This window comes from Phasianus colchicus, chromosome 2 (assembly GCF_987193195.1).
Source record: "Phasianus colchicus chromosome 2, bPhaCol1.hap1.1, whole genome shotgun sequence".
In the NCBI taxonomy this organism is placed as follows: Eukaryota; Metazoa; Chordata; class Aves; order Galliformes; family Phasianidae; genus Phasianus; species Phasianus colchicus.
Genome location: NC_143437.1, coordinates 15568188 through 15592533, shown reverse-complemented (window position 1 = coordinate 15592533; position 24346 = coordinate 15568188). Strand labels below are relative to the sequence as shown.

Below are 24346 nucleotides of genomic sequence, written 5' to 3'. Positions count from 1 at the left end.
TGGAATTTCCAATAAGAATTCTGAGCAATGACACTCAAGCCTTCAGCCTGGAAAGGAGCTGTACATGGAAGAGGAGACAATTGTCACAAGGCCAGGTATATCCCGCTTTAAGCCCCTATCATCCCAGAAAGCCACACACCTTCTGATGTTGCTTCCTTTTGGAAAATGAGCGGGCAGAGGCAGCGCGAGGTGTTACATACACTATGGGGCACACCAGGACCATGCAAAGAAAGATGTGCTGCCCTTCACAGCACATCAGCTGCCAGATGAAGACCATAACTCAGACAGCATAGGCCTTCTTTAGCAGAAAACTAGGCAAGTCTCAGTCACAAGTACATCTGCACTCAGACCTGATGAGCACTTTATCTGTGGGGTGCAGGAGGATGTTACGGGACATGGAGCTGGTATTGCCTGGGACAGAAAGCAAGGTAGAGCGATGCCTAAAGCAAAGCACAAAAGCTGAAATGCAACTTGAGTATATGCCACAAGGCCCTATTTACACTTAAAGCAGGTATATTTATAAAAAGAATGCAATGGCAAGAGAAAATTGGATATCAACATCACTGAAATAGCTGAATCCATATAAATAAGGGTATGAAGTAAACAAGGGTATGAAGTTCTGTGTGTAAAACCATAAGTGACAACAGTGACAATTATGGCCCTGGGTCCCCATTGCCATCCCTGTTCCTCTTGAACAGATACTCTGCAGAACTAAGAGAGTCTGTTTCCTTGGAGCACATCCTATCAACAGCCATCAACTTAATTTTGCTACAGAAAAAGCCAAGAAAGAGCTCATGCCTGGAATTCCAAGGACAGTCATATCACATTTGAAAGCAAGCTACACATGGGGGTTCTCTAGATCTCACATCCCACGGAGGTGCAAAACAGAGGTGGTTTCTTGGGGATGCAAATGCAGGAGACCCACTAGCACATCCAGCACGACTTAAGAGCAGATAGAAGGTGAACCAGGTTACTGAGATGATTATAGATGCTAATTTTCAAACAACATGCACTGAAGTTTGCTACTCTTGACCTTGAATAAAACATCCATATTCACTTTCTGCATCAGTGCTAGTCTATGTGCTTCTAATGCAATTTGAATGAAGAAAGCTGTACCTCTCCGTGCTGCCATCCTAAATGGCAAACATTTTCCACAGTGGATGATGGGGAAGATTTAGAAAAAATATCAGCTGCACAATAATTTTTTAAAACATTCTGAACAGCCAAAATACTAATACATAGCAATACTTAATTATATAAATGAGCATTTGCAAAATCATGACTTGTTTATGTGTTTTATTAACCGATGGCTACTAGGTCACCATTCTGATAGCAAGAAATTGGTTGGTTGGCTGAAAGCTAAGACTACTCTGCTTTGGCTTGCAGACCGATCACTGCATAGAAGCCACTTTTTTTTTTTTTTTTTGGAGAAAAGAACTCATTTCATTTATGGTGAGTGGCTGGAATTTCAATAATTTATCTCCTTTTTTTTTTTTTTTTCCAAAATACGTGCATTTGCGTAGTTGTGACTTTCAAGTGTGTAAGGCATTTTTAGCCAGCACTTGGAATAACTGCTTGTCAAGGAGTATTGAAATCAGGCCAGCTACACACTGGAGTAAATTTAGGAACATTCCTAGGTTTGCATCTTAATTAAGGGTCTCAGTTTTTGTACTCACTTGCATTATATTGAAATGAATAATGCATCTAGGGAAATAAGGAAGAGCTCAGATCCCTCTAAAGGCAATGCCTGTCTTGAAATGAGACAGTGAGTGGCAGATATGTCATCAGTATAAAACCAGTGTCACTCTAAACACTGGGTCATTGCTTTAATAATACAGTTAGTCAATAATACATACTGGTTTCCATTTTGAAAAGGATATAGTTAAGTTGCATCTGTTGCTAAATATTTTCATTGTTAATTGCCTTATTAATTCCAGGCAAAGCCTTTTCTGGCTTGTAAAGGGCTAGAACATAACATGTATTTTTCTTTATGTGCTACAAAAGCAAAGCCCTCTTCTGTTAGCAGAAGTTCTACTTCTGAAATCAGATGAACAAAGCAATACAGTGGATGGATGATAGCTATTGCACTGGATGATGGTTTTGAGCCTAAAAATGGTTAAAACCTGTCACTTTACAGGCATGTGAAACTCTCTCCTGCATAGGGACACCTATCAACTCTGAAGTAGAGAGGTAGGTGATCAAAGAGCACCTCATTCAGGACAGCATGGATAATCTTTCAGGCTGAAACATCCTTACAGCCAGTCCCTGAGCAGTTCTGAGTTGACCTCTCTCCACATGCCAAACCTGGAAATCATCCCTTGTAAGTAAGGAGGTGAAAGGAGAAAATGGAAGTCTTGCTGACAGACATTCACTACCTTGTTCATTGGCTTGTGCTGCTTACTGCACTCCTCTGGGATAAACAGGGAGTGGAGCTGAGTCCCTAGGAGAAGAGCCACTGAGCAAAAGAATGTCACGGATATTTCCTGAATACTGGGCTGCATTTACACAAGTTACTCAGGTGTGCAATTACACCTGCACAAGCAAATAAGATGCATTGATATTTTCATTTTATATATTGCTGTTTATCTCGTACTTGAACAGTCTCAGATGCAGAGGCTAGAGGTGGCTGATTTCTTACGCCAGTTAAGATTTTAGTGATGGAGATAGAAAGTGAGAGAGATGCAGAGGCAGAAAGAGAGAAATCAATTTATGAAACATAGCACTGAAGAAGTACACTGTAATGGCAAGAGACTGAAAAAAATAAAAAGCCTTGCTGCAATTAGGCATGCATAATAAATAACAGTGGCATCCTGTTACTTCTCTGGAATTTGAAATTTATCGTAATTTGTATGCTATATCCAAAAATATCCTACCAGCATCGTGCAATGGGCTGACAAGGCTTTCATCTAGAAAAGCACAGAACACTTGGTCAGCTCTGATTTCCATCCTGCCCTACAACAGCCTTCTCCAGCCAGAGAGAATGTCAGTGCTGATGATGTCACACCAGTGCCAGTGGCTGGTAGCACAGGTTGTGCCCTCTGCACAAGGAGAGCCATATGTGCAACTAGGCAAGACTCTAGAGAAAAGCATAAGGATCACACAGGTGAACTACCCACTGACTAACAAGGGACTTAGGCATGAAACAAGAACAGCAGCCAGAAACCCAATGGTCTGCCCCTATAATACTTAGAAGTCTTCAATAATGTTCCTGGCATTGGAATTTGACTGTCCACACTTAAAGTTAGAAATGCCCTCCCTTCAGCTCTTCCTCTACTGAACTCCTGAGGCTGAGGCACATGCAACTCTGCTTGAATTAATCATAAGGGTTTTGAGTGTATGCAAACCTATACACAATTGGACACACATAATACCAGTGTAAATAAAATCACTGCAAGTCAGATGGAAAAATAATTCAAAAGCCATTGGATGGAATTTTGAGTGAGGATAATTCTTATTTAGGGGAAGAAGTTGCACTTTTATTATCACTGTCAGGTGATGTGTTGAGCGGAGGTGGCATTCGTGTTTTGCAAATGGGCCTGGACGATCTGCATGGAGCTGCAGCTCTCTTCTCTCTGTTGTTAAGCTTCCTTTGAAACTTTATGAAACAGTTTTTTTACACCCACCCACACAGCAAATGACATGCTCCAGGGCTGTTCAGGGAACTTAGCAACACTTCTGCAGGGAAGCCATCAGCAGCCTGATCTCAGGCACTTCTCAGTGTTTGCACCAGCTCTTCCTCCAGCTTTCCCTTCAACAACTGCAAAGACATCAACACTCCTTAGCAGGGGTCCTGCCTCAAACAAGAAGAGCTATCCTTTGCATCAATAATCAGAATGCAGTACATGGAGTAGGTAGAAAGCAGAATCTTGTGTTGCATAGCAGAGCCTTGAGTCCTTTATCCCAGCCTTGTGATAGGGTGGCCCACCTTGCTCTAGCTGTTATTTAATAAACAGATGGCAGCAGCTCTTCAGGGCAAGGAGTGTTAGTGATAAGGTATAGGCAAGACCAGGAGAGGATGCAAGTGTAGTGCCAGCCTGAACTGCACTACAGTTTGTTCCAGTCTTTGGTGCACAGTGCTACCTCCTCTGCTGTATGGGCACATGGAGGGTTTCCCATGCTCCTTCCATGTCCACACAGGACAGGATTCTACGGAAGAATGGAGGTAGAGGGCCAAAGTGCATGGCTTAGGTAGAGATAGGATTCCCTAGAGTGTAAATGGCATTGGCAGCCACATACAGGAAAGGTGCCAATCACAGCCCTGCTAAGGAAAAAGAACTAGATGAGTCCTTGAGGGAGAACAAAAAATGTGTAAAGGGTTTGGGGCAGACAGAGGCTGGAAAGTCAAGCAGACCTTAATGTACACCAACCATTGCTAACCTGGTTCACCAGCTCTCCTCTGATATCTCCTCATCAGGCTGTGCAGCTGGTGGAATGCATGGAATGCCTCCCTTTTTCAGGCAGCAACTACCCCAGGCCTCCTTACAGAGACATGCCATCTGCAGTGGTGACCTGAGGCGCCCAAGTGCAGGGCACACAAAGTTGGATTCACTGGTTCCATTTTATGAAACAGACCCCAGGTTATGCACAAGCTGATTTTTCAGGAACCCAAGAGCCCAAGTGAGGATTTAATGTAATGCTCTTATCTCGCATTCACCTACCTGAACCCTTGGAAATCTTTTCTCTAACAGTGAGAAGCTTGAAGGTACTTCTTGGAGGCCACCTCTTCAGAACTGAAAAAGCTGAAAATCACTGCTTGCTCCACCAGTAGTACTGCTATCCTCTCATCAACCCTGAACCAGGAAGAACTACAAGCTTACATAACATGAAAAACAAACACACTAAGAGAGGCAAGGCTTCCCTATACTTGATCTCCAGAAACAGGAAACAAAAAATGTTCTAGTAAGTGCAGAAGAGCAGGGCAAGGACAACGTGCTGCTTCCTCTCAACAGCCCCTTAGTCTTTAAAGAATGCTGCTTGAAAAGTTGCTATGGAGTAGAAGCTGTTTAGAGATCTCAGATCCCTTTGTTCATTTTGTTTGTGTCTTTTTGTGGTGAAGATCTCAGCAGAAACATCAGCCTGGCTAAAATAGACACTGACAGACCTTAAATATTAATAAACATATCTGCCTTCCGTAATTTGAAGTAATGTCCCAGATAGGGGTGCTGTGAAAGCAGCTGTTTTCCTGCAAGGTCTCATTGAAGAGGAGAAACACGTCAAAGGAGGGATGTGCAGAATGCAGAATTTGCAAAAGAGGGTGATGGAAATAGCTGTGACTGTTAGCAGAGCACACAGAGAAAGTCCTCCTGCTGTAAGTGCTAAGTTACATTGGAGGAAATAGTTGTCAGCTGGTGTAGATAAACAGCCCCAGCTGTCTACGAATACACGCCTCAAGGGGGAATTCATCATAGCTCTTTCTTCACCAGTAAATTTGCAAGGCAGAAGCCTAGATTTACAGAAGCAAACAGCAGGGTCTGGCTGGCAATTATTCCTGAAAGTGTTTTATGTTTGTTTGCCTGTACATGAAATTTGATAGAAGAGCACCACTCTATGATGATTTTTCTGGGAAAGTGTAAAAAAAAAAAAAAAAGCTGCCAAAAAAACCTTCAGTTCTAATGCTCTACTGCAGTGCTGCTCCAATGGAGCTGCAGTTTCTTTACTGTTCATCTCCATCTCATCTGAGGACTCATGCCCCCATAGGACTGCCTCTCCACAGTGACAAACCACGGTCAGGGAGCCCTGGGATGCTTTTGCATGGAATCCTACTGAAACTCAAGATGAAAACTTAAGGCAAGAGAGCATTTCTGCACGGAGGCATATAGCCTTTGAGCTGAAAACCTGTGTTTTCTCTCATTTTGCTTTGCCTTTGGCATTCTCAAAGTATTTTTTCCTCCTTGTTGAACTCTGTTCTGCAGGGAGCTAAAAAAGCAACTAAACTACTCTGCTTTTGGACTAGCTGTCAAACCCTTTGTGATGGTTGTAAAGGTATCAACACAGCCTGCTGGTACAAACTATTTTTAGTCATTCAGTATGGGTTTACTGAACATGACCAAGCACTTTTCCTCCTGCTTCATTAAAAACAATCTTCTTATTAGGAAATAGGGAGTTAATACAACAAAGCACCAAATAAGTAAATGCTGGCCCCTAAATACAGTCTTGAAGTCAGCAATCCTACAAAACCAGTTATCTCACCCTCTAGGAAAGTTGCCAAAATAGTACATCATATGCAGTTTTTGTATAATATCACACCAAGCAAAAGTGAGTAAGTTGCAAACATTCTAGAGCTCAGTTTGGAGAGATTCCCTTCCCCAGCTGAAGGATAGAGTTGAAGAAAGAAGTGAAATATAGACTGTCCTGGAAAGATGAAGACACTGCCCAAAAGCCAGGGAATCAGACAAAGCCTGGCTGTGTAACATCACAAAGAACACCTCTGATAAAAAGTGCAATTTAGAAGGAGCCATGCCAGCAGCCTGACCTGTCTCATCACTCAGAGCACAGAGGATTAGGCAGAAGTAATCTCATATTATAATGGTAGATTTTCTATATCAGATTGCAGTCACTCTTACTTTCCTCTGTGATGTTCCTAATTTTGTGGGGGCAGTAGTTCTTTAGGAAACTCTGCTATAAGCACTATGAGGAGTCAGGCTTCGCTGCTGCAAAGCAGATGTGGTTGATTGTATTGTTGTCCAAGCAGAATGCTGGAAGTAAACTCTACATTTACGTTAGAAGTAGGTGAAATTCAGACACTCGATGAGTTTTTGTATTGTGATGAAAAATAAAATCTGATTTTTAAATGCACAGTTTATGACAAGTGGAGAAGAGTCACAAGGGAAGACTGAATCTCCAGGTTTATGAGTTGCTTTTTGATTATCAGGCCCACCAATTTATGAAAAGCACTGCATGTTCAGCACTAAATTCCTACTGCAGGTGAAGTTTTGAAGCCTTGAAAGACTTCTCAGGATAGAAAGCTATTCTTTTGCTCAAGCTGATGGAGAGTCTACTGGTGGGAGGAGGCAGGCACCAGGTTTTCACTACAAATTCTACCCTGGTCTGCAAAGAAATGCTGCAGTTTTCAGTCCCATTCACCTGCCTCCAGGGCTTAAAGGGTGCTGCCATTATGCTTGCTAAGTTGATTGGCAACCCCAACAGCAGAGCAAGCAGTAGCAGACTAGAATTTGTAAATGGTCTAGTTCAGGAAAGGCTGCAAACACACCAGTTATCAAGTAGCCAGTAAACTGATTTGAGACTGAGATAGATTGCTACTGTGTGAAATGACACATTGGTATGCTTTTCCTGAGCCATGCTGAAATTACAGAGCCCAGCAGAGAGGAGTGATAATAGATCAGTTCCAGTGTGTATCAAACAGGTATCAAGAGAGGATTGTAGCAAAACCAATGATAATCTTTTAGAAATCCCAAGCTCTGCCTTGAAATATTGCAAAACCATTCCTGACTGTTCATCTCTACTGTTCTCCCTCCCTGCCAAAGCAACAAAATAGAACACCTCCCTCCCTTTTAATTCTGGAAAGCTTTTCCTAAAGTCTAACCCAGACCCACTACACTGCAATCTAGGGCTGAGTTTGACTACCGTGAAGCAGACATGAAGAATAAACTTACTCCCTCCTTTTTTGCACCTGCCTTTCCACACACTTGGAGACCATCTCTGCCTTTTTCCCTAGACACCTTTTCTCCAGACTCTTTCTGCTTTAAGGCAGCAAGGAGCCTTAGCTGGCACAGAGGAGCTGGCAACATTGCCACACTCTGAAAATGCAGGCAACAGCAAGAAGGGAGGGCTGGCACAGGCAGAGATAATAATATGTATTATACTGAATTTTATGTCAGAACCAGAAGGCTCTTTATTAGATGATTTTCTTCTTTACTGCTCCCAATGGAGCAGCAAATGCATATATTAGACTGTAAACCTCTACAATGCAATCTATGTAAATCACAAATATAAAGCCATGTAATGGTCCCTCATGGTGATCCAGCATCAGCACTGTCAAAGCCAAGGGGGAGCCATTATTGCCTACACTAGCAGAGATAACAGAAAGGACTTTTCCCTCACTTGGGTTGGTCCCCTAGCTCAGCTCTGCTTGCTAAGGTGCCAGCAGCTCCTTTTGTCACTGGCATGAAAACTGATGCACAGGGGCTGTGTAAGCAAATCCCCTGCTCAGTTACCCCCTAGAGATACACGGAGGTACATGGGAGCCAGGAGCTGAGCAACCTGAAATGTAGTATCTAGAAATTTCAGTCACAGGGAATTGAGAGGAAATGGCTGTAAGGAATTTTCTGAGGATGAGGCACAGACCTTCCCAACAGCAGAAGACATGGTGTCATCACAAGGAGATGAATCCCGGAAGGGTCAAGACAAGTATTACCCTTGACTTGCTGGGCACTGTAACCCAGCCTTGAGTTCTGTGGGGGGCCTTAAATCAGCCATCAGTCCATTTCTTTCCCATTTTTCTCACCAGGGACTTGAAAGAAAATGTAGAGGAGGCAAAGTACAGCACAAGAATGCTTGCCATCCAGGATGTAGGTGGCATTTTCTGGTGTTGGGGATGCTTGTGCCTCTAGCAGCAACCGCAGGGAACCTGCCCACAGACAGCTCTGTTTAACACTTGCCTCTAGGGAAGCACATTCACTCACTGTGAAAGATGCCATTAGGAAGAAGCTTCACCAGAGGAAAGCTCACTGGTGAAATGATCAGTGGCACCTAATTTCCTGTTAAGAGACATTTGCCTCCTGAGGGCCAAGTTAATGGAGTCCAACCGGGTGTTGATTTGGTTATCATTTGCTGCTAGGTAGATGGATAGCATTGTCCCGAGGCAGGCAGGCTGTGTGCTAATGATCCTTCCATGCAGGCAGAGAGCTATCATGGAGATGCCTGTGACAGACAGCTCATTGGAGAAATTAGCATAGCCCAAGGGGCTGCCAGGCCACTGCCAAGCTGAGAGAGCCTTCAGTGAACTCAGATGATACTGGCTGCAGACTGATTTCTTGGCCTCTTGCTCCTAAGGTTGCAGAGGGCATTCTGAGGCTGCCAGTGGCTCCCTGTGCGATATTCAGAAGCCCAAGAACTGAGCTGATACACCACAGCTCTACAGCCCTGAAGGATGCCACCTGCCCTGCAGAGATCCAGTCAGGGGCAGGGATGCAGCAAGTATTCCTCAGCCTTGTCTGAGGTGGATCTATGTTCTGGACACAAGCACTGTGACAAACACTTGGCTGTTGAGGGATGCTCTAGGACAAGTTATTGTTCCCCACGAATTCCACTAAGGGATCACAAAAGCCAGTAGATCTGGAAGTTAAACCATTAAATCTAATGGAAGTTACCCAAAGAGACATGTGACAAAGCAGCTGTGGAAAGTAACATCAGCAGAAGACATAGGAAATAGAGCGTCTTCCCAATTCTACTCTTTTTTTAATTTTTGGAAAGACTCTTTCAGCTTGAAAAGCCAAGATCTGCTTCAGCCTCATTTGATACCTCATGGTCCCCGCTCTCAGACCTGGGGTGATAACACAAATAACTGAAGAATTTCTTACCCCTTCCTATTCTTTGAGAGAACATTGTGTCTGTCTCTAATATGGTTTTCTTGTTTACCATTCTAAATAACAACCCAGTGGTGGCAGACAAATGGGCAAGATGAACTTAAGGGTCTTTGGCATGCCTAATGTCTATGATTTTATGAGTCATTTCAATCAGAAAAAAAAGAGGAGATGAAATGTTTGAATGGATCTAAAAAGACATGACATCATGGTTCTGTTTCCCTTCTTTGGAATTAGCAATAAACTGAATTATACCCAGCCACTTATCATTAACAAAAAGTCTTTAACTTGTTTTTTTCAAAAATATGTTTCCCCTCACTCCTAAATCAATTCACTAGAGAAAAGTAAGAGGCTTTCTCTTGTATGCACAAAGAAGAGCTATTTGGCCTTTGAGGAAGTAATAGAATTTCAGGCATCACAAGCAAATAAGCAATGTCTCAGTCATATGTACATCCAAACAGCAACTGAAATATTTAACTGCAGCCTTTAGCAGCATTTTTCTGTTCTGGCTGCTTAGCTGAACATCCAATCCTGCTGGGCTGGCTAAAATACCCTAGCAAAATCCTCTTGGCATTGCTGCTTCTGCCTCTCAGAACACTGCTTTTCGTAGATGACCTGACTTTAAGGTGAGAAGTCAGGATTCTCCTCAGTGGACTTTACAGCTATAATGCAATGGAAAGCACAGCAGTGACAGCAAAACAGCAAGGAGTCAGGCTGCAGCCAGTAAGGATTTGCTCAAACACAGCAGCTGTGAGCATAGAAATAAAGGAAGAAAAAAAAAAAAGCTGCTTACCTTCAGAAGATCTCAGGTATGCAGGGAGCTCCAAGAAGCTGCCTCTGCCCCCGCTATCAATTTTTAAATGAGGTCTGGGAAGGGGTGGAGCCAGGATCCAGGATTGCATGCACCTGAGCTCCTCTGAGTTGGCCCTGTCTTCCTACCAGGTGCTCAATCACTGGTTCAAGCCATTTCCACTACAACAGCACAGTGAAACTTCCAGTGACGTATAATTTCATGTATATGGTAGTCACCCTACCAAGGGTCCTGAGCTAGTTCAAGAGACACCATGTCATTCATGAGCCTTACACAGACAGGGGCCCCTCCATTCTGCCCTGCTGTGGAGCACAGGAGCCCTTCATCCCAGCTCAGGGTACTCCCTCGTGCTGTCTCCTAACCCCAGCCCTGCTTCAAGTCTTTGCTGCTGAACAGGAGCCAGGGAAGGAAGGAAGCAGGAACATTGCCTCTCTTCTGTTTCACACACACTCTGATGCTGGCTAAGCAATTTCTGGTTACCAGAAGGGTAAGCAGTTATGAGCTGCAATTTCATCGGTAATGCTTGCTCTGACAGTACAGGTGGTAGTTCACTGCTTCTTGAAAGCCTATCTCTTCACTCCTGACAGCTCAGTAATCCTTGAGACTTTTGCATGAGGAAAGAGGGGAATGAAGCCTCCCAATGCAGGCACAGGTTGCTTTAGTTGACTTGACCATTCTAGAATGGCTAAAATGTTTGCAGGGAGGAAAGAGCTTCCCAAATCACCAACACCACTGGAACTTTCCAGTGGTCAGGGAGTTGCTGCCTGCCCCTACTCCTCCAGAATTTATAACCCCAACTCTCCTGCTCAAGCTAAAACGACAGCTTGTTTTCAGATGCTCACAAGCCCGGGCTGAAGGTGTAATACAGACCCTAAACACTGCAGTCATTTTAATCCACCTCTGTAGCCAAGATGAAGTATGAGAACTTGGCAAAATGGAATATAGCAAGTAGGCATCTTATTTTTAAGGAGTGGATGGCCATTTGCTCCTGCTGCTGAATATCTGTTGTTCTGAACTATTTATGGCCAAGGAGGTTTCAGGTCTCAAGGCGTATGTCATCTTCTGGATGTCCAGACTCAAGAATGCCTTCCCGAGATGTCAGGGGACAATGATCTAGGTCTCCAGGAAACCTCATGCTCCAAATACCAGTTCTGCCTCTTCAAGGGTGAACGCATAAGTGCCTGTTGTTAGGGCTTTTAAGTGATGCAATGGTCCTGGTGTGGAACCAGGAGTTGGACTTGTGATCCTTATGAGTCCGTTACAACTCAGAATATTCTATGAAAGGGCTCAGCAGTTGGCTCCTATGGGACTGCTCCTTGTATGAGGAAGACACTGCCTTACCATCACCTCTGGCTGCCTTTTCCCCTTCCCTTGCACTGTAGCTCCAATCTTGTTGCTTCCTGACACCCCTGAGCAAAGAAGATCACTGAGAAATGGTTTCCATGAGGTGACTGGAAATGTGTGAAAAAACAGTGTAATATCGCCAATTGTAGTTTTACCCTGAGATTTACCTACACTTACGGCATTGATTTGGGGCTATTATCAGAACTGAGATTGGTATAACTCCCCAGACACCTTAAAATGGTATCCCTAAACTTGTTACCCTAGAAAGACCTGAACTAGATCTTTCCATCTCCGTTGAGCAAAAGCAACACCTAACAGAGTCTGGTTGTTACCATTCATAGTAGCACTATTGCCTTCAGTTTCCTGGTTCTTTACTGGCTAATCAAGCAGTCCTGCAGTGCAAAAGCAGTTTTTCCCAGCAACCCATGCAGTCGTACAGAGCCACATCCCTGTAAGAGCAGAGAAAGCACAAATTCTGACAATTACAACAAATCTCCCTAGACTGGAAACCCCACAGGATAAGCAGCTTGCACATCTACCGAGGTTCACAAATGGTGGCATTTCCACATTTTATCCTTGACCCTCAGTGTAGTAATTGCTAGGAACAATGACCTTATTTGCTTTGCTAACAGATGCAGTTACAGATGATGAAGAAGCCAGGTTGGTGAGGTAGGGGCTGGTACATTAAGAGAAGGTGAACATACTGGAAGGCTGATATTGTGCTGATAGTACTGTCACTACCCTGTGCTCATACTGGGAACAACAAATGATACACATTCTGCCAAAGAGATCTCACAGAGGTTGTGATTTTCCTTTGCACTGAGGTACGACAGCAATCTCTCAGCTTAATTAGTAATTGCTGAAATATGTCACACTTGGTAGGAGGTAAATTATTTTGGCCTTATCAAATCATTTTCAAACATGCTGTTTCCTTTGTGGTCACAAAAACATTACAGCCTCAAATCAGCAAGGGACCTGCTACAAGGGGGAAAAAAAAGATGTGATAATAACAGAGATCTGTAACAAAACAGCAAATGCAGGGGAACAGGTATCTTTGCTCCAGATTTCACTGTGATTTGGCTCACTGTGAGGCTGTTCAGGTCTGAACGACTTCCCAAAATGAGGGGAAGCAACTGTTTCGCTCAAATTATATTATGGCAGACAGCAAGTCAATGTTCTCTTCACACATATTCCATTTCAAAAGCAAAACAAAAGCTCCCCGGCTCCAACTGGAGCCCCAAGTATGATCTGCAATGCTGATAGCTCCCATTCTCACCATTTCATCTTTTTTTTCACCAAAGACATCTTGAATTTATAGACTCGGTGCCAAAAAGTGTATTATTAACATGTAAAGCTAGAAACCTCGCATTTGACTGTGAAAAGTACTCATCTCCCCAGCAAAACCCAGGATGGCACAAGAAGAATATAAGTTCAACCTACAGATTGGTGGTGGTATGACTGTACCCAGCAGGACACAATTTCATCTTTCAAGCTAATGGTAACAGAGTGCACTAGCACACTTGCACTTCTTGCATGTCAGATTTCTCCCTTTTGTATGTAGTCTCTTATATTTGAGATCTTTTCTGGTAGAAAGGGCATTGATACTAAGACTGCCTAAAATGTGCTGCTTTAATTGAAACAGTATAACTTCTACTTGTAATTAATCCCTAATGGGTTTTGTAGATTGGCTCATTCTTTTATCCTGGGCCACAGAAGAGGAATTTTCAACTCAAGGTGCACTGAGCCCTAGAGGCAGAGAGATCAACACCAACGTGTACAGAAGCTGACTGCAAAGCTGGCAACACAGGAGGAGAGAGGCTGTGCAAAGGCCAGAGCATCTTGGTTATGGTGCCCTTCCAGCAGTCCCCTGTAGATGTACTCTCAGCAAAGAAAGAAGCAAGACGGGCTCAACTGTACCAAAAATCACTTCCATGCCAAATCCAACAGAGATACAGTCTTCAAATGTACTTATTGCTGCTTTGAGCAATGACAGATAAGAGAAATGAGACAGCAATCTGTGCCACTATGCATGCACTAAGGGCTGAATCACCACATAAATCCAGGAGATTACAGCTGCTTCCAAGAGTAAGTGCTGCTACCATGACTTGCTCCTGTCACCAGAAGAAGCAAGGACCCCCCTCAGTCTGTCAGCAAAACTGCTTGGTGAGGGAAGGAACCTCCAGTATTAACGAACTCTGCAGGAATGTGCTCAGCTCCCTTCTCTTGTGCACTGCTGCTATGATCTGCCCAAACAAAGGGTGTCTGGTGTGCCTGGTGGCTATGAGGGCAGGGCTCCTAGAGTGCATCACCAGCAGAGAGCTGCATCACCAAGCGATGCTGGAACTGCTACTGCCTTCCCATGATGAAGGCCTTTTTGATTTGGAGACTTTGGTTCTCTGAGTGAAGCAGAGCCAAAGTGATGCCCCTTTTAGTGTGTGTGGAGCAAAGGCTGATTTGGGCCTGATGTTCACACAGGAATACAGGAGCTCTGAATTGAGACGCTCTTGATTTCATTCCAAGCCACAGAGAAAAGTTGCTTCTGAAGCCCACCTTGGATTTTTCTTAAATGCCACTTCCTTCTTCTCTGTTTCCAACATTTCTCCTGAATAACTTTAAGAATTGTGAGGAGAACATAAACCTCCACTTGCAGTTTATGATCAAGAAACAGACATGCAATATTATGAATTCCCCAGGCTGAATCCAACACCCTGAAACACTTGGAGATTTCTTGCTGTTAATAAAGAAATGAGGGGGAACTAATGCTGCTCATTCTTCTTCCAGTCAGAATGAGTACATGCACTTGAAATTTCTAAAATGATCTGTTTTCCAATCAGCAGACATGTGAAGTTTGCATTACGGTTTTGTTGTTATTATGCAACACAGAAGTTATTACAAATGGGGGAGAGAGTCATGAAGCGTCATTTCAATGACACAATTAGATTCAGAATATCTAAAGGCTTAAAACAAGGTTGATGAGGGGAAAAATGCTGAGGTGTTGACAGAACAAAGTGAGATACAATGAGAACCAATTCCCGGGTGATTTAAATATTCATTAAAATCATAGAAATTCTGAAAACTCTCTGAGACAAGATTATTTTTCCACCACCATTTAGGAATAGTCGCTATGTCACATGGCAAATGATCTTCAGCAGTTTTAACAGAAAGCTTTCAAATACAGGCAAGACATCCTCAGGACACATCAGGAAAGGACCAGGACCACTCAGGGTCAGTCTTTTTGTCACTTTGTCAGCTTCAAATTGAGACTACACAGATGAAGTGAATTCTTAGCAAAGATAATTTGGACAATCTTTGGACCAGTGCTGTGGCAAAGTCCCATAAGGTCACTTCAGATATTGCTTTACAATAACTCCTGTGTAAGTGCAAGCTCCTAATTAATTGCTTAATTAGTCGTAGTCGGTAGAAACCTGCCTAGAACAATGCCATCTGTGCTACAAGGTCAAGGAATGAGGACATGTTCAGCAAAATTATTGAGTGCAGTGTCTTGAATAAAATCCAGAAATCCCAAGCTGGGACAATTACTATTTAAATTTGCCCAAAGGCCCCCGTCTGGGGACAAATCCCATTTCCTGGGATATCACACCTAGGAGAATTTTGAATGTACTGCCTGCCATTACCAGCACAAGGACTACTTTCAGCTTTTGCAGTTCATCCTTGCTATAGCAAAGGGAAGTGCATGGCTCTGACCCATGAATGGGGCATTCTGCACCAAATTTTGATCCCTACCATGGAGTGAGAGCATGATTCCTTCCCGAGATCCTCCCTTAGATGAGTGAGCAAGAAAACATCCAAATCCCATCCAGGAATGGCTCCCTGAACAGCCCTGAGAAAAGAAGAATCAATCTCTCCCGCTCCTACCATCACATTTCTACACCTTGTCTTAGAGATGAGAGCCTTAAAGAGAGGACCTTCATGCTACACCTTGTGATACAACTCATGATGTTATGATGGGCACTGACAGAAATTGTCCTTTATTTTCAAGGAGAAGATGGCTAGTGACTAGAAAAGGAGATTGTCACAGCCTGATTCTTTTGAATAAAGTCCTTTTGGACAAAGATTTAAGGGTTGCTGCATAACAGCAGCAGATCTACCTATGGAATCGCATCCCATACTACAGCTTGCAAGTACCTAGCTTGCAATGTTTATGAACAAAGTAAGGAAGTGCTATTAATGCCTGGTGCATGTTACAACTAGGGAGTAGCTCAGAGAGGCAACGACATGAACTATAGGAGTTTCTCTGTGCATATGTATAGCATCACCCCATCGCTTATTCTCCATTGGCCATCTATGCAGTGAGGACCAAGAATTTTGAATAATAGCTGTTTTGAATTTTGTTCTTTCTTGCAAACTTTATGATAGCAAAGCACTCACTCTAAGGAAGGCAGGATGAGGAACACAGTGAAGCAGAGATTGTCTATTGCAGCTCTCCTGCTCCATGCCATGATCCCTCTACTTTCATCCATGGCCTCTCCTACTCTACTGGAGGAAGCCATGTTCCTCTGTGAATGAGTGTGGACATCCATTCACTCAAGTGACCCTGATTATTTCACACTTCTTGGGAAATAATACAAGAAATGCCAAAATGTGGAAATGTCATTCATAACTCACTGCTCATTGCTTCCCATAATGACTGTATTTTAATACTACACTGGCACAGGGAAAAGGAGAAGAGTAATTTTCACAATAGGTAAAAAGTTTTTGGTCCCTTATTTTTTGTTTCTGAGCACATAAAATGCTACATTAGTTTTATTTCCAGGAGTACATTAAGATCATGTGTCTAGGTGCATTTTAATGTCCTGCCTACCTCTGTGAAGACAGCTGGAGGCAAAGAATCCACCAAATGCTGCTGTTTAGATTAGGAAATGTTGTTGGGAACAATGCAATAATATTAGATAATGAACTAATCTTTCACTTCCCAGTGAAATATTTCAACCATCTTAGGCACAAGCAAAGCAAGTGCTGAAAGCAGGTACCAAAGAGATTGGTAAGAGGTAGAACCAAATCTCTTCCAGATCTATGCAAGAACAATCAATGCAGGAAAGCACCAGTCTATCTATATTCCTCTGGCAACCCAAATTTCTAGTGGCTGCCTCACAGAAGCTGCTCCTGCTTGGCTCAGTGTTTTGTTCTGGAACCAAGAGCAACCTCCCCATTTACTTTAATAGGATGGATTTATTTCTTAATGCTCTTCTTGACTCTCAAGCTTTTACACTGGCACAGAACTTAACCTTACAGAGGTCCCTCTGAGCACTGCCACTAACATCAGAAGCCTGTATTTTCATAGAATCACAGAATCGTGGAATGGTTTGGGTTGGAAGGGACCTCAAAGACCATTTGGTTCCACCCCCCTGCCCTGGGCACAATTGCCACCCACCAGCTCAGACTGCCCAGGTCCCATCTGTCCTGGCACTGAATGTCTCGTGGGATGGAGCATCTACTGCTTCTCTGGGTAACCTTGTACTCTGCTGCCTAGGAGGACCTGCCATGGTCCCACAACACAATTTTTCATCTAAATTTTCATCTAATTTTTTTTTAATCTAAATTTATGTAAATATGTTAATATAAAATTGATATATACATATATAAATATTTATAAAATACCCGTATAAAAACTTCATTTATTTTCTGCAAATGGGAAGTCAGTTTAGTCAATAAAAATTACAATTGTCTGGCAGGCATCTTTGGATGCCCTGATCATTAGACTCACGTCTTCCTTCTGAGAGTTTTTCTGCAGCCCATTTGAAAAAAAAGATGTAGATTATAATCGGAAGTGATCATTTCACTTTGTTGTGCATTCAAATAAAGTAGTAGTTCAGTAGCACTCACCACAGCAGCTACTGAAAGATAGAACTGTGCATTCAAGATTAGAATGTAGCCCTGAGCCTGGTACACGATGTTTATCTCTGAGAAGAAAAAGAATACCTGAGTATTCTGCAAACTGATAAAAGGTTAACCTTAAATCTTTGCCACTGAAAACATCTACTCATTTTACCTCTGAATATATTACACTTCAAATGTGTATATCTTGTTTCTTTTGTTTTTGTTTTGGAAAAAAAATTTCTGTGAGCTGTCTCAGTGAGAGATGAAAGAAAGATCTATTATATAAACTGTACCCAAAGACCTGCTCTAGAAATACATTCTGTTCTTCTTGCCACTGGAGAATTCAAGGGACATCGTCACGTCACTGGGCTTCTGCTACAGCCACTGAAGAAGGATGTAAAGCTTGACAACAGAGACAGACAGTGGGATAGAATAAAAGGGGAAGACTGCACCATTCCCAGATTTGCAGTGGGTTTCTTCTTTTTTCAAGCCTCTTTCAGCAGGGGGAACTATTATGTACTTTGTCTTCCAGATGGTGATGGCTGACTGCCATTCCACCTTAGCATGGGCATCTTCCTGCTCTCCTGAAGGCGTGCAAAATCATGTGCCCTGTGCTTGGACACTGTCTCCCTCTCTGTCCTCTCCCAGAATATAATTCTTCCTGGACGCTCCACATTTACAGGTGTGAAAAATGAAGCGTTTCACTGGGATACATGTAGTTTGCTAACGAAAATTTCTCATGGTAATGCGAATTTCATCTCTATGCTAACAAAAAACATCCTCACTGCCTAAGAAAAAAAAAAAAAAAAAAAAAAGTAGAAGTAAGATAAGAACACTGCCAAGTGTTCTTCATGAGATTTGATTACATGTCAGGGTGCCTGAACACCCTAATCAGTGGTTGTGTATCACCTACTCTTCGGATGGGCCTCTGAATGACTTTGTGAGTAGCACAGGCACACTGAGCTTAGAGGCAGGAGCACAAGTGACTCGTTGAAGGTAGATTATTCTGCACTTCACTGTCTCATAACCTGTGAAATAATAAGCCAATACATGAGCAACAAAAAATAACAGCAGGACAAAAAGAGGGTGTCAGGTGGGAACAGTTTTATACCCTTGGAGCATGACTACCGACACGTCTCTTGGCTCCTGCTGTCTCAGCATCATGAGTGAGACATAAACGTCTGACAGTGAGTGAACAATTCACATTCAAAGTTTGCCATTGTGCAGGATGTTCTCGTTAATAAAAGAGACCCCTAATCTCCTCAAGCATTTCAGGTTGGTCTCTCTTCTGTCCCAAAACTTTATTGTAATTAAACACTTGCATAATGAATTAAACTGTTCTGGGAATGTTACATGTGAGCTACCTTTCCAATTATTTAAAATTAGCTTAAGGGCTGAAGCAATCAGGCCATTCATTAATCTAATCTCTTTTTGTCATTGCAGTTCGTGACTTGGAAATGTGACCACAAGATCAAACAGACAAAGAGGAATGAAGAGGAAATTACACAAGACATTTATAAAGTTTCCTAGCCCAAGACTTCACCTACAGCACAATGAAATCAACAGTGCTGACATGCTACACTAATGGCCATTCTTTGTGTGCAGAAACATCTCTCTTCTCAGGACACGTCTACCCTGAAGGGAAAAGTCAGCACAAGCAAAGTCTACCCTTGTTCTTATTGCTGGCTGTGAGCCACATCCAGCCCAGAAAGCAGGGAACTGGAGAAGCTGGTAGTCAACAACCCCACTTCGGAGAACCTCTGATTATCTGGGGCAGAGCTGGCTACTGGCAGCCCCAGTTTCCTCATTCAGCACATACTTCCCTCTTGGTAATGTCCTTCCTTCCTTCTTGAAAAGGCTGAGGGACCCTCATATATATATATATGTACATATTCATATATATATATATTCTGATAAACAGCCTGACAGTGAAACACAGAGAGAGCCTCAGCCTAGCTGCTATGGGACTGACTGAGCCCCGTGGCTAAATCTGAAGGGACATGAGCATGTGTGATGACATTTCCTTGCTGTCCCCCTGCTTCTGCAGCACCAGCTCCTGTCCCACGTGGTTTCCAGAGTCTGCATCCTGTCTTCTTGCATCTTCAGTGCATGGTAGGAGATTCTGGTAGACACACCTGAACGAACAGCTTTTTCAAGAAAGAAATTTCCTGAAGATTTTGGCTTTCTTGGATGCACGATAACCACAAACACAAAAGATTTCCAGGTGCTCCAGGGTACCATGGAGTTTTGGTTGAAGTGCCAAACATCCATAAGAACACATCAAGACCCCTGTGGACAGTGCACAGTGGATTTTAGTGGGAAAATGCCTGGTACCTGTCACTTGAGGAAAATAGTGGCTGGTATAGAAATACCGTGCACATAGGTGGCAGGGTCTCTGCTCCTGCCTAAACTGTATGCGTTTTCCAAGCAGCAGAACAGGGCCTGATGCAACAGAGTACCTTACAAACTGAAAGGTGGGACAAGGAGAGAGAGCCACCAGCTAGAATAATCACCAGCACAGACCCTGCTCCTCGGGATTAGGCTAGAGTATAGCTGCAAGTCGAACAACCAGATAAATATATCTGTAGAGCCATATGCAAGTACAAAGTGGCTGTCTTGTGGCAGCTAAAATTATGGTGTCATTTCATGATCTTGAAGTGCTTATCCTTGCAAACACTGTGTTTTACTTAACAGAAGTGCATACATATGCACTTATACAGAGAGACAGTTTGCAAGCAGAGATGTATGGATATTTGCAGAGGATGTTTACCCTACATTTCCTCATATAAAACCTTGTTTTCAGTGGTCTCAAACCCTACCCATCTTCAGGTCTTAAATCTGACTCACAGGTCCTCTCTGGGTATTTGCATTATAGAATCATAGAATGGTTTGGGTTGGAAGGGACCTTTTAGATAGTCTAGTTCCAACCCCCCTGATGAATGTGGCTAAAGAAAACATTATATGTTTCTTCAGATAACTACTGAGAGGAAGTCCCAAAGCTTATGGCTTGTTCCAAGGAGAAGCTCCAACCCTCTGTGACATGAGGATATGAGAGATGTAGACACCTGGAACTAAAGACATGTAAGCATATTCTGTTTTCTGAATAGAGAAATGTGGAGAAGGGAAAAAAGTACACACAGGTCTCACCAGCACCATCGGCATGTTTGGCGGTGTGATCAGTTGTACTGTTGAGTTATCTTACGTTTTTTCAAGATGAGATGGAGTCTATAAGCAGGATTTCTAATGAATAATCAATATAGTATCTGGGTGTTATTTCCCTGTCCTTCTAGTAGTGGCTAGATATTAATAATTGATGCAGAGAAGCAAAGTGAAATACATTCGTTCATGTTGAACAACTGATCTCCGGTCTCTGATAAAGTTTAAGTTCATATTGTCCTCTTCCTCCCTCTGGGGACATGGGCATTATTGCTCTTTTCTAACTGGTGACCACTGTATTGTAAAATACATTTTTTTCAAAGCCACTGTCTCTGAAAATTGGACAGAAAGTAACCAAAAGCTTCAGAATTTATCTTGAAGAGAGATAAGCTGCTCTTTTGCCTTATCCCATTTGCCTTATGTCCACACGAATACAAGAGAAAATCCTTTTACCCAGTGCACATTCAAACACACCCAGTTTACATTACTTTTCTTTGAATGTATCCCAAGTGATGATGTTTGGGGTTGTTTGCTCAAGCAATCCACAGGTTGTGGAATAATTACAGTGCCATGCATTCCTCAATCCCCGTGTGAGAGAATTAATTGCTACACAGGTTAACCACAGCAGACGGGAAGTGACTGCTCTCATGTGCTTGGATCGCAGGCTGCTGCCTGGCAGACTACACGTGCTGCCAAGGAGAAGAGCAGGGATGGGATTTAGAGGCTCTTTAAGCACCTAAGCATGCAGAAAAGTGTCTGGTGGGATTTTTCAGATGTGTTTCTGTGTCTTCTGAAAATCCCTATAAACCTGTCTTGGCATTTCTCAGTCTGAGAAGGCCAGTAAATACCTGGTTCCTACTTCTGGCAGCAGAAGCAGGGAATGAGCAACCCGTGAAGGTTTGCGCTGGCAGACACCGGGAGGCTCAATGGGAAGGATTAGAGCTGACAAAGATATTATGCAGTCCACAGGTTAGGAAGAACTTGCATGTCAGACAGAGATGAATCCAAGGAGGTTATGTGGAAGCTGCATAGAGGAGGTGTTGTACCACTGCTGTTGCTGCTCTGGCCCAGTTGGCACCTCCAGGATGCTTTGGTAAAGACTTCCCAGGTCTAAGGGGAAGTCTTACCACATCCCATTACATCCCACAGGAGAACAGGTACAAAAGCAAAGCTCATTCACAACAACAAAGGCTTAGCTCTCTGATCATGTACTTCATTCTTAGAAAGGGAAAAAGACACGTGCCAAGCTGTTGCCCTCTTTCCTGAAAATAAACCCGTGAAGTAAAAGAGGATTTGAACAAAAAGATCCTGTAGAGGACACCTTGTGCCGAGCAGCAATGGGACACTCATCCTGATATCACCATTCCTCCCAGTCCTGGTCTCACGCAGCAGAAATATCTGCTCTGAGGCATTGCTGGGACCAAAGGAGCAAGTGTGATGGAACACGGGTTGTGCTGACAGTGATTGATTGGGAGCTGAAGGTGAGAGCAGGGCTTGGCAGCCCCAAGCTGTGGGTGTAAACCCTTGTGGGAAGGAAAGCAGCACTCAAAACAAAAGCAAATAAATGAGCAAGCACATAGCGCAGCGATGACTTGGGCTCTCTCTTTTACCAAAAAAAGATGTAAAGCAATGATTCTCAGCTTTGCTTGGGATAGGAAGATCACCAGGCAATGCTCTACTCATTTGCAGCACAAATGTATCTCCGGCAAATCAGACCTAGATCTGTAGATGCATTACCCAGCTGAAGGAACCCTGTTTTATTAAAAAGTTTGCCCCGGGTGCTAAGTCCTGGCACAAAGAATCCAGCCATCACCTCTGACATTCCTACCTGTTGCAGCTTTTTCTTGCAGACTGGGTCTTTTTGTAAAACTACCCAGGAGACTTTTGTACATCTGAAATTGTCAAGAGCTCAAGCAGCTTCAAAAAAGATTGGGATGCAAGCATCAAATTTTGATCATTAGTTACAGTTCTGGCTTTTGACAGAGGATGGGAAATGTTAGTGTACCCTTTTGTATTAACAAGGGAGCTCAAATATTATTCAGGACTTTTAGTTAAAAGATCTCTATAAATAGAAGTCAGATGCTAACAGGACATAATATTTTACTATCTCACATATAAAAGATCATTCTGAACACTACCTCATTCCTCGCCTTGTTTTTTAAAGGAGGAAATTAAATGAAAAGGACTGTCCTAATCCATCATTAATCCCGTCAGTTTCAGAGACATCCATGAACACTTTGCTATACCATAGTCACTGACATCAGAAACCCCAGGGATCAATCAGCAAGCCACTGGTCTTGACACCATGCTGGTAAGAAGCACATACCATAAAGGTGAGCACTCCTCTTCCAAGAGCATTTTATTCCCTGTCTTCATGCAACCTATTCCGACTGTGTATGCTCCTATCGAGGCAGCAGGTTCGTGTTGGCCCCTGGGATCTGCTCATAGCTATTTTGAATGCTTCTCAGCCATACTGCTTTTTAGTACTTTATTACGTTGTTTATTTTGCACTCCGCTTTCATTGCTTGGGTAAAACTAGCTAGCAGTCCCCAGGCCTCCTGAAGGAAAAATAATTACTGAATGCACTGTTTTTCCCAACATAGAGCAAATATTGTGCCTATGATCTCCAATTTGGAACCATTCTTTGGCTGTAGCTTTAGTGAAAAATCCTGCCTGCTCCATCTATATGAGGAGTCGTGGCCATTGAAACTGCTGATAAATAGCTCTGTCTGAAGGACCAAATAGCAGAGTACCAAAGTATATACAGAGCTCTCTCCCAGTGCTTTACTGTGTGCCGTCATCATCATCAGGTAAATCTTTTGACCCAAACTTGAGAAATCAATAGCACTCAGCCAAGGAAACCTGTTAATTTTCACTGGACAAATTTTAATCATCTCAGAGGCTTCAAAGTTCAGTGACAGACACTTCATTTAAATTAAAAAAGGAGTAGTGCTGTATCTCTTTACTTGATATTAAAGAGTAGGATTCTTCAGATCTGAAGTGCCTGCTCTGGCTTGACAAACAGCAAGTGCTGGTAGGTGTTCAGAGGAGGCAGATTAGAAAGGTAGGCAAGAAGATGAATAATTTTGGTGCCATGGAGTACCGAGTAGAGTTTCCAGTGGGCACTTCTACCATCAGCAGATAGAAATATAACTGAATGTTTCCTTGTAGTCAAAGAACAGACTTCTAGCGTCACTCTTCTGTCATGTTACATTATCAGCCATGCTGGGAAACTCAATAATTGCTCTGCAGGCATTACTGAAGACATACTTGTTGAAATAAATGATGGGGCATTAGGTGGTTGTTAGGCACAGGCTGGAAATAAACAAGACTGTCTCATGGAGGAAATAAACTGAAACATCGTTGCTTTTCTGATTAATAAAAAAGTACTTCTGTGTCAAAATTGGACAAGAAGTACAGGTTGAGCAATTTTTCATGGCAAAAGGAAATTTCCCTGGGAAGAAAATCCATTTCCGTGGAACAGAAATGAATTTTCTGCTGTCAGTTTTCTTTTCAAGACGATCGGTTTGGCAACTAATAAATGAATTTTTGCAACGGAAAATCTGAATGTTTGATATAGCAAGGGTGCTTTCCACTCACAAGTCAGACCTAGAGAATACCCTAAGTTGATGTTGCATAATCAGACGTGGAATCT

At 42.9% G+C, this 24346-nt stretch overlaps 1 protein-coding gene across 3 annotated transcripts in view; it reads right to left on the bottom strand.

The window, feature by feature from the left end:
• SYNDIG1 (synapse differentiation inducing 1) overlaps positions 1-24346 on the bottom strand; it is a 62119-nt gene that overhangs the window by 15141 nt on the left and 22632 nt on the right. The window lies entirely within an intron of this gene.